The sequence below is a fragment of the Anomalospiza imberbis genome, chromosome 23 (genome assembly GCF_031753505.1).
Source record: "Anomalospiza imberbis isolate Cuckoo-Finch-1a 21T00152 chromosome 23, ASM3175350v1, whole genome shotgun sequence".
Lineage (NCBI taxonomy): Eukaryota > Metazoa > Chordata > Aves > Passeriformes > Viduidae > Anomalospiza > Anomalospiza imberbis.
In genome coordinates this window covers 5,859,886-5,870,314 of record NC_089703.1, presented here as the reverse complement: position 1 = coordinate 5,870,314, position 10,429 = coordinate 5,859,886, and positions in this window count along the sequence as shown.

The window sequence follows — 10,429 nt, the reverse complement described above, 5'->3', positions numbered from 1 at the left end:
ATTTTAGATTATTGGCTTTAAGGCATTTACAGCACGGTGTGGCAAAAGCTGATAGGCCAAGAAACACTTGTAATGTATAATAATTAAGAAACAGTTAACTTCTGATTGTGGTGGTGTGAATTGTAACATCTGTATTGTCTCACCCTTCACGTGGGACTGAAAATAGAATAAAAGTTTTTCAAACACCTCTCAGCTGCCCCATCTCTGGGTCAGAAAAGGGCTTAATCCAACACCCAACACCATCACAAACTGCTCAAAGATACTGAAATTACCACTCCAGTTACCAGCTGGGCCTTGATAATGGGGGGACTGGTTGTTCTGGGGCCTTTCCTTGCCAGAAGTCACCCAAGTCGAGCGAGCAAGATAAACAGCCTGCTGTAAGAAGTGAGGAAGTTGGGTCACCAGCTTTCATAACTGCCCAGGCTTTGAAAACAGCCTGAGGAGTGACAGCAAGAGTGAGATGGATTCCTCTTGTTATCATGTGTGACCAGGCACTGGCAGCTGTGGAATGGGCTGAAATAGCAACAGGCACAAGCTCGACAGGTGACAGGAAAAGTAAAATGGCCAAACCCTGGTTTTGTTGCTGGCAAGGGAAAGAATTATCACTGCAGGCTCTGTACAGGTGTGAAACACCATGTTCTTGTTCCAAAGGGAATAAAGATAGTGGGGGGCTCATTCTTTTTTTCTAGGCTGCCACAGCAAAACCTTATCCCAAACTAGCTGGCTCAGCAGGTACCAGAATCCTTGGAGCACTGCAAACACATCCACTCTGCAGGGAGGCTGATCCTTGTTAGCTCACCAGGAGTTAACACCAATTTCTGCTCTCAGAGCCTCCAGGAAGCCAATTTGCAGCTTGGTCATTACCAAAAATTTCCTTGCAGCCCTAAGACTCTGCAGTTTTAAGTCTGAGAGCTTTGTTGTCCCCAGTTAGCAAAGTCACTGCCATCACCTCACTGTGTGGCTCTGCTCCATTGCAGCTGTTGGCTTATGAAACACTCCACCCTTGTATTAAACTCTGGTTAAACCCCCACAAAACAATCCAGGGATTAAAAAAGCTGCTCATCCTCTTGTAATTGAGGCTCTTTATTCCTTCGACCTTCAGGTTTGTGCTGCCCTGGGAGTTATTTGATAGCACAAGAGAGAATTCTGACCAGGACTTGATATTACCAGGACACTTAAAAAAAAAATTAGTTTTCTTGTTGAGAAACCTGAAATCTTGATGGAAGATCTTCAAAAGTAAGTGCCTTAATCCAATTTGCTGATGAGGATCAGATGGAGATTTTCACCAAGAAGAGAGTCAAACTAAGGCCAGTGCTAACACAATGTGGACTTGAAGAGACAGAATTAATGCTTGGAAAAAATCTCTGCAAAGGGAAAAATTAAATCTAATTCCGAAAACAGAAACATCCAGTTGATAGAATCAGAACAACACAAATGCAGAGGAAATCAGTCTGAAATCCAGAAGCTTCAGCACAAGGTAGGATTAGTTCTGAATATGAGCCTTACATCACACTCCTGTGACTGTCAAAAACAGAAATGAAAAGAGACTGGTCTCTGCCAACTTCTGCTTCATTTGCATCAGAATTCTCTATAGCCCAGCATTATTAACTTCTTCTTTTCATGTATTCAACTCCCTTGTATTTTGCAGATGCTCAGACCACAGATGCATTTGAAAACCTTCCCATTCACCCCCTTTGTTCTAATTCTCAGAAAGGTGATGCAGATATCCTTTGCCTCTGCACAAAAGGAAATATACCTCCCCAACAGCCCATATTAAAAGAACATCCTGCACTGTAGTTAAATGATACTTTTTCTTCATAGAAAAGAGCAGGGTAATTTTTCAGATGAGAGAATGACACACTCAGGAGCTCTGCACCTGCGTTTACAATAGCCTGGGTAAAATTACTGGTCCTGCTGCCTCAGACAGAAGGCTGAGAGTAACTGTGGCCCCCAGTGAAGCCTCTCCTTTCCCCAAAACATTTTAGTTAAAAGGACCAGAAAGAAAAGCACGAATCTGTTCTGATAGGACTGGTTTGTTCTCGTGGTTACTAACTAGCTATGCTCAGACACCCATTTACCTTCCCTCCTCATTCACGATGATGTTCCTAATTCTGTGGCCAGGCAGGTATTTTAAAAAACTGCAAAAAATCACCCAAGAATCATCCAAAATAACATCTATGCACATTGCCCTCTCCCAGCAGACCTGCCTCCACCTCATTCCCCTTTCTTAACTACCTCTTCCTTAAAATTTGTGCTTTTTCTGAACCCAGCAGGTACCTTTTCATTTCCTGCAACTTCCAGTTTCTCCCTGTACTGCTGGAGAACAACCTTTCCATCATTCCCAGTGCTGGCAGTGCTCCCCACTCACCACCACAGACTCCCAGGCAGCCAGGCGGATCCTGAATCCTGCTTGTCCCTCCTGTTGTGCCCCTGAGCATCACCTGCTGTGAGAGAAAACGCTCAGAAATGTCACAGCCACAAATCCATGGCTGGCCAACTCCCAGCCACAGGAAAACAGGACTGGGGGATCCCTGAGGAGGTCCCACATTCCTCAGGCTGGGTTTATCCCTGCCATGTCCTGCTGCAGTCACCCCTCAGGACTGGGGGATGGATCCCTGAGGAGGTCCCACATTCCTCAGGCTGGGTTTATCCCTGCCATGTCCTGCTGCAGTCACCCCTCAGGACTGGGGGATCCCTGAGGAGGTCCCACATTCCTCAGGCTGGGTTTATCCCTGCCATGTCCTGCTGCAGTCACCCCTCAGGACTATGGGATCCCTGAGGAGGTCCCACGTCCCTCGGGCTGGGTTTATCCCTGCCATGTCCTGCTGCAGTCACCCCTCAGGACTGGGGGATGGATCCCTGAGGAGGTCCCACGTCCCTCAGGCTGGGTTTATCCCTGCCATGTCCTGCTGCAGTCACTCCTCAGGACTGGGGGATCCCTGAGGAGGTTTATCCCTCAGGCTGGGTTTATCCCTGCCATGTCCTGCTGCAGTCACCCCTCAGGACTATGGGATCCCTGAGGAGGTCCCACGTCCCTTGGGCTGGGTTTATCCCTGCCATGTCCTGCTGCAGTCACCCCTCAGGACTGGGGGATCCCTGAGGAGGTCCCACATTCCTCAGGCTGGGTTTATCCCTGTCATGTCCTGCTGCAGTCACCCCTCAGGACTATGGGATGGATCCCTGAGGAGGTCCCACATTCCTCAGGCTGGGTTTATCCCTGCCATGTCCTGCTGCAGTCACCCCTCAGGACTGGGGGATCCCTGAGGAGGTCCCACATTCCTCAGGCTGGGTTTATCCCTGCCATGTCCTGCTGCAGTCACCCCTCAGGACTATGGGATCCCTGAGGAGGTCCCACATTCCTCAGGCTGGGTTTATCCCTGCCATGTCCTGCTGCAGTCACCCCTCAGGACTGGGGGATGGATCCCTGAGGAGGTCCCACATTCCTCAGGCTGGGTTTATCCCTGCCATGTCCTGCTGCAGTCACCCCTCAGGACTGGGGGATGGATCCCTGAGGAGGTCCCACATTCCTCAGGCTGGGTTTATCCCTGCCATGTCCTGCTGCAGTCACCCCTCAGGACTGGGGGATGGATCCCTGAGGAGGTCACACATTCCTCAGGCTGGGTTTATCCCTGCCATGTCCTGCTGCAGTCACCCCTCAGGACTGGGGGATCCCTGAGGAGGTCCCACATTCCTCAGGCTGGGTTTATCCCTGCCATGTCCTGCTGCAGTCACCCCTCAGGACTGGGGGATCCCTGAGGAGGTCCCACATCCCTCAGGCTGGGTTTATCCCTGCCATGTCCTGCTGCAGTCACCCCTCAGGACTGGGGGATGGATCCCTGAGGAGGTCCCACATTCCTCAGGCTGGGTTTATCCCTGCCATGTCCTGCTGCAGTCACCCCTCAGGACTGGGGGATCCCTGAGGAGGTTTATCCCTCATGCTGGGTTTATTCCTGCCATGTCCTGCTGCAGTCACCCCTCAGGGCTGGGCAGAGATGCTCAAGCCCTGGCACACACAGCGCCATGGGGACCCTGCCACTCCTCTGTCCCCAGGACAGGGACGCCCTGAGTGTGGGACAGGAGCAGCAGCTGCTGCTCATCACACCCTAAACCCTGCTCCAAACCCCACACAGAGCTGGGGCTTTTTGGGGTGTCCTGTGCAGGGCCAGGGGTTGGGCTCGACGCCCCTCTTCCCGCTGAGGCTGTTCTGAGTTTCCCTGAAATCCTGGAAACCAGGGCAGGGCTGCTGTAGGAACGGCAGCAGTGCCCTCTGCTGCTCCTGCAGCAGGCACAGCTCTTCACCCAGCCTTTTAATTAGGCTCAGAAGGTTTTAATCAAGCTCAGAAGGTTTTAAACACCAAAGATGAACTTTTCCCCTGAGCTCAGAAACGCTGCTCCCATCATCTCTGTGAGAGCACAGCCAGGCCAGCTCAGCTTTGTCTTGCCCAGACAATTCCCTGCAGGACATTTTTAGATCTGTTTGGAACACACACACACACAAAAAAAAAAAAAAAAAAAAAAGGGTTTGAGACTCCTTTGGCTGTCAAAATTGATTAGTACAGAAAAAATAATTCCTTCGTGTCTATAAATGAATGCAGAAAATTCACATTTCACCCCGTGAAGCCTGAGAGGGCCAGAAGGATGTGGCAGGAGGTGCTTTGCAGGTTTTACAGAAATATTTTCTGCAACTACTCCCTGACAAGAGCAGCTGTCCGTCCCCAAACCACTGAAATACAGCGTGCTCTGGGGGGCATCTTTGTTGTTACAAATAATTTACTGGGGGAATTATGGTGTTTGCTCACTGTGTTCCATCAAAGCGGCCTCTCAGCATGTGCTTTAAGCTACTCCACACCCCACAACCCCACTGCAACCAGAGCCATATATTCCACATATTCCTATATTATACATATTTACATATTCTGTTTTTTTCCAGCCTATATTTTGGTGTCTCATTTGCCCTTGGGCCAAGCCTGGACGTCGAAAGGAACCTTACATTTTGCCTCGTGCATCACTGGGAGCAGTTCCCCGGCCAAACTGGGCGCCAGCACCAGGTGGCAGCAGAAGCCGCAGCCCGGTTCTCTCTCACGGCCACGTTTTCCAGAAAAAAAAAGGAGAATTTTGTCCCATTATCCAGCACCACAGCGGATTTGGTGCGGTTTTCCCACTCCTCATGGGATGATATTTTGCCAAAGGAGTCAAGTAGAGCAGTTATTGATCGGTTATCGATGAGCAGCATCCGTTCAGTGTCAATAAAAACTTCCCAGCACGGCACAAAACCCACAGCTGAAAAGCTTCTAGTGAACTTTAGGGTTTTATTCCCTACACCTCATATTTGTTTCCTTCTATAAAATCAGGAAATTCAAGCCCATTCTGTTAGACATCCCACTGAACCCAAAATTTCAATGTAAGCGATCAGAAATTAAATTATTTTGATATAATCAAGCTGATGGTTAATTACATATTTATTACTAGATGCTGGAAGTCAGCCCCCAAATGTTATAAAAGCCCAGGAAAAGCAGAATTTGATGTTCACAGCACCTGACCATTCATGCAAAAATTAAATTCATTTTTCTAAATAATATCTTAATAATATTTTATATTTTCCTATATATTTAATAATATTTTATTACAATATTTAATAATAATTTCTAAACAATACTTTAAATATTTTTTTCTAAATAATTGCTGTGAGTCTGTGCTTAATGCACAGGCTCTGCTCAGGATCCCCAGGCTGGATTTGAGCCCACCTGCAAGGGTGGGATCCAAATTAAATTCACCACCACTGTTTCACCACTGGACCCTAAAGAGCTCTGGATTAATGATGGAAGTTGCTGATTTTGGGACATGGAAAAGGAGGGAGAAGGGGAAAAGATCCAAGGTGCTTTCCCATGTGATGCAGTTGCCCAGTTAGGTAATTTTTCAATTAATTTATGGTCTGGCTTCCCTCCACAGGGCTGGGTGTCCACACAGCACGGGATCAAATCCTCTCAACCACCGCCAAAAATCCAGCACTGAGGAGGAGGAACTGGCTTAGAAATCCCTGAGCTGAAACTGCAGAGGATGTCCCATGAAAACTCAGCCCCTGAGATGATCTAATTAGAATAAACTGTAAAATTAAGAATATTTGCGCTGTCTCTGGCTCACACCCCAATGTCTTACAGTTACAGGAATGTGATGAAATCTTTTGGGAGGTTTTCCCTTTTCAGATGGACAGACATGGAGGCATTGCTTTATCAAAGGGGTTCAAGTGGGCACACATAGGTTCAACAATTATTGGATTTCTTAAAAAAAATAAGAAAATGGTTGAGATGAAGAGGCTTCTTTACAAACCTCACCCTGCAAAAGCAAATATTGCCAATGATGCTGCTTCCCGTTCAAAATATAAACAGTGAGGCACTAGAAATAGTAAATAAATAAGTTCAGCTCTTCAGAACCACGAGGACAGCAGGGTTTTGGAGCTCTTGGCGTAGGTACCATGAACCTTAACTGCCTGGTTCCCATCCAGAATGCCCCAGATTTAATTGATGGGGCTGGTTCAAGTGCCAAGACCTGACAGGATAATTTGGACTCTAGAGGTGAATACAGCTGATACACCATAAGAGGCCCAAGAGTTTGGATTTATTTATTTTATTTTTTAGTGCAGGAAGATAAATTAACCCTGCTAATTCAAGCTCTACAACTCGATGAGGAACTTTCACTTCCAGATCAGAGCTGAGGTCAGAGGCTGCCTGGCTCCCATCTGGTATTTCTGGTTAAGTTACCCTTGGTGGAGAGAACAGTGACAGGCTTCAAAGGACAGGAATGATCCTTTTGCTTAGGAAAGTTTAACCTTCAGTGGTGATAAGCTGTTCCTTGAGGTCTATCTGTAATTGCTCCATTTCCTGCCACCACGACTGATGCTATCGCTTGATTGAAATAAGCCTTGGGAGGAGGGAGGGAGGGAGAACAGCTCAAAAGGATCCTTTTTTAATTCCAACATCGCGCTGTAGAGCTGCCACTGACAGACAGACACCAGCCTGGCCAGTGAATCTCATTTCTCCATGCTGAATGTTCTTGGCTCTCTGGATTTCCTCAAGAGCTCACGCAGAGCTCATTCCCTGGGCAACTCTGTCACCTGGGCCAAGATTTGCCAAGATTTCAGCTTGCAGTGGGTTAACCACATGTCTGATGCAAGAGGCAGATGAAATATAGAATTGTTCAATTAAGTGATGCAGTCATCCTTGGCAAAGCTCCCAGATCTCTCATTAGTGCAAACTGGTGTCCATCACTCCCAGAGCTGTCACTCCCTGAATACTTATTGTTCATTCAAGGCTCAGATCCCCAGCAGGCAAAGAAGAGCAGCTATTTTAGCAGTCAAACAGCTCCCGGGCTCTGAAAAAACCTGCAGGGGCCAGGGGGAAGGTGGAACTGGTGCTCTTCAGAGCTCAGTGTCCCACAGCTCCTCTCCTCACCTGCTTTTTGTTGCTTTCAGGGTGAAAGAGTTGTTAAATTCCTAAACACATGAAAAACACAGATCAGTGTGAGGCTGAATTTTCAGTGATTCCAGGAGGGGGATGCCTTCAACTCCAGCTCATACCATCCACTGTCATTTTTATTTTCCTGCTGGCGGAAGGGGGGATGAACTTGGGCTTCCCAAGGTGAAGTGAAAGACCCTCAGGTACCAACAGGGAATTCTGAGCACCTTCTGTGTGGAAGAGAACACAGAACAAAACAACTCAGAGGTACAAATCTTGAGTAATTTAAAATATCAGATGTTGTCTCCCATTCACTCCAAATCCTGTCTGCTTCTTCCCATTGGACTGAGCAGCAGCTCCAGGGAGCCAAGGATCAGACTTGAGTATTCCCATTGGACCTTCTTTCAGTTTTGCTTATAGTATCCCAGGAAGTAAATCAATAAAGCAAAGATAAGGAACTCTGGTGAAAAATCAATGGAAGTTGAGATAAATATATGCAGTTACGTGTTTTCCAGGATGACTCACCCTGCCAAGCACCAGCCAGGGTAGGAAAGGAGCTGCTGCTGCTGCTGCCTACTGCTCCTCACTCAACAGCAACCCTGATTGTGCAAAAGAGAAAAAAAAACCCTAAATATTAGAATTCTATACATCTTAAAATATGTTTGCTTTTAATAAAATATGTTTGGAATGTATGTGATGGTTCTCTCAGGTGCAACAGGAGTGTGTGTGACAGCAAAATCCAAATTTCCACTGCAGAGGGACTTTCCTGCCACAGCACAGGGCACCAGGCTGAGATCAGCAAGAGCACCCTGCCAATCAAAATACCTTCATTATTTAGATTCTAGATCCTCATTCCTACCTAAAGCAGAGGAGGGAGGCTGAAAAGAGCAGGGAGTCTCATCAGGGCTGTGACAGAGCGTGGTAAAAAATGTGAGAGGGAGCTCAGGAATATTGGGGACGAGGGCTGGAGAGAAGGGCAGGGAGTCCTTTCTAAGTAAGACTTGGTTTTAAAGTTGTCCAAAAGCCCCTGCTCCAGTTAACTCTGGCTCATTTTTGACCTCTCCATCTTCACCAGCTGAGGTTTTTACATAAAACACTGGGAAAGAAAATCCCCCCAAAAGTAAACATTGGGAAAAGCTTGTTTTGTTTGTAAGGCCTTATGGAAAAATCTGCACACGTTCAATGGACCCTGGAGAGGCAGGAAGGAGGGGTTCCACGGGCAGGAACACGAACTGCAGCCAAATCCAGCACAGGCTGCTCTGTTACACGCGTTTCCCCCTGCACTGACCATTTCACGGGCTGTGTACCACCAGATGGAGCTGCACTGTTTGTGCTTCCAGGCAGCATTCCTGGGAACTCAGCATTTTCCCATCTTCAGTGCCTTTTTAACTGACTTTTTTTTTTTTTTCCCCACCCTTTTAAACAGACTTTCCCCTCCCTTATCTATTTGCCATTTAAAAATCTGGTACATCAAATAAACTTTTCATTTTGCACTTCCAGCTCCCCAGACAATTCCCTCTCAGGGTCAATCACATCTCACTGCACTCAGCCAGAGCAAATGGCTTATGAATAATTAAAGCAGGAAGATTCTCTTTGTTCTATTTTATGACAAAATTGTCTTGGGTTAAGCCAGGAATTACTTGAATGAGTATTGAGCAGGGCCTGTATCCCTAAAGGGCAAGTTTGGAGCTCTCTGAACAATGAGAAGTTCACCCAGTTTTTATTCACATTTCTATGGCTTCTGTTTTTCCCAGCTAAGTGAAATACTGGATAATTTTACCAATGCAGTTACTATTGGTTATTTAAAAATACTTCTTATACATTGTATTGTAATACTCTTTAGTACTGATAGAAGAAGAAAAAGCTGAGCAGCCTCAGAATGATTCAATTTGGCTTTCCTTTAATGAACTTACTTTGAACAGGCACAGATTACCAAAAAAGAAACAGCAACTCTTGATCTGGGACCTCAAAGTTGATCAATATTTGAAGCTTTCCTGCTTCCACTGAATTGATTTAAGCTACAGAGTGAGGGCTACAGGAAGAAATTCTTCCCTTGTCTGCAGCACCAGGTTACAGAATGAGCAGGCAGAGTCTAGCTCCAACTGTGGCCCTGTGGCCAGGCCAGGAATGTGCCAGCCATGTCCCATCTCCTGCCGGGAAATGGGAACTGAAGCTTGTCCCAGCAGCATTTCCCGCAGAGAGGCTTTAACCAGAGCAGTTTAGGCTGGATCAGCAGCCAGGCAGGCCGGGCTCAAAGCCCTGGTTGTCCCAGCCCCAGGGAGGGATGAGGAATTCCCATCGAGCAGCAGCTCGGGCTCAGAAGGGTACAGGACAGTGCCCAGGCAGAGAGAGGAGACAGAGCAGGGATTTTGGAACCCATCAGGTACAATGGAGCAAAGCAATGATGCTCCAGTCAGCAAGGGCAGGGCACATGTGAGGGAGGCAGGACAGCAGATGGCTGCTGCCACCTCTGGGAGCTGCCATGTGCCAGGGCCATTCCCAGCAGGAGGGACAGGGAATGCACCAGGCATCCTTGTTCCAAGAGAGAAACTGAAATCTGGGGTTTCATTTTTCCTCACACAACCCTGAAACAGAGCAAATTCAACTTTCCACGTACTTCAGGAGGACTCTCACACGTTGGAATGCAATGGAAAAAGACCAACTCATAATTGAGTAGCCTGATGGTTAAAGCAGAGGCAGATTCTCAGAAATTACATGAAGAGAAGAAAAAGAGAACAGCACCATGCAAAAATAGCCAGCTGCTGTTAGAACTTGTTCATCAGCCACTTCTTTTATTCTTTCCCCTCCAATCTGAATTCATGGTTACACCTACACTAAAAAGTGTTAATCATAAAACCACACAGGATCCTGCCTTGCTGCAGACCCAGGCACAGAGCTCAGCATGGGTGACAGGTTTTATTATTCTTTATTTACTCTGCCACTTCCCAGAAACCAGATTATCCTATTTTTAGCTCCTA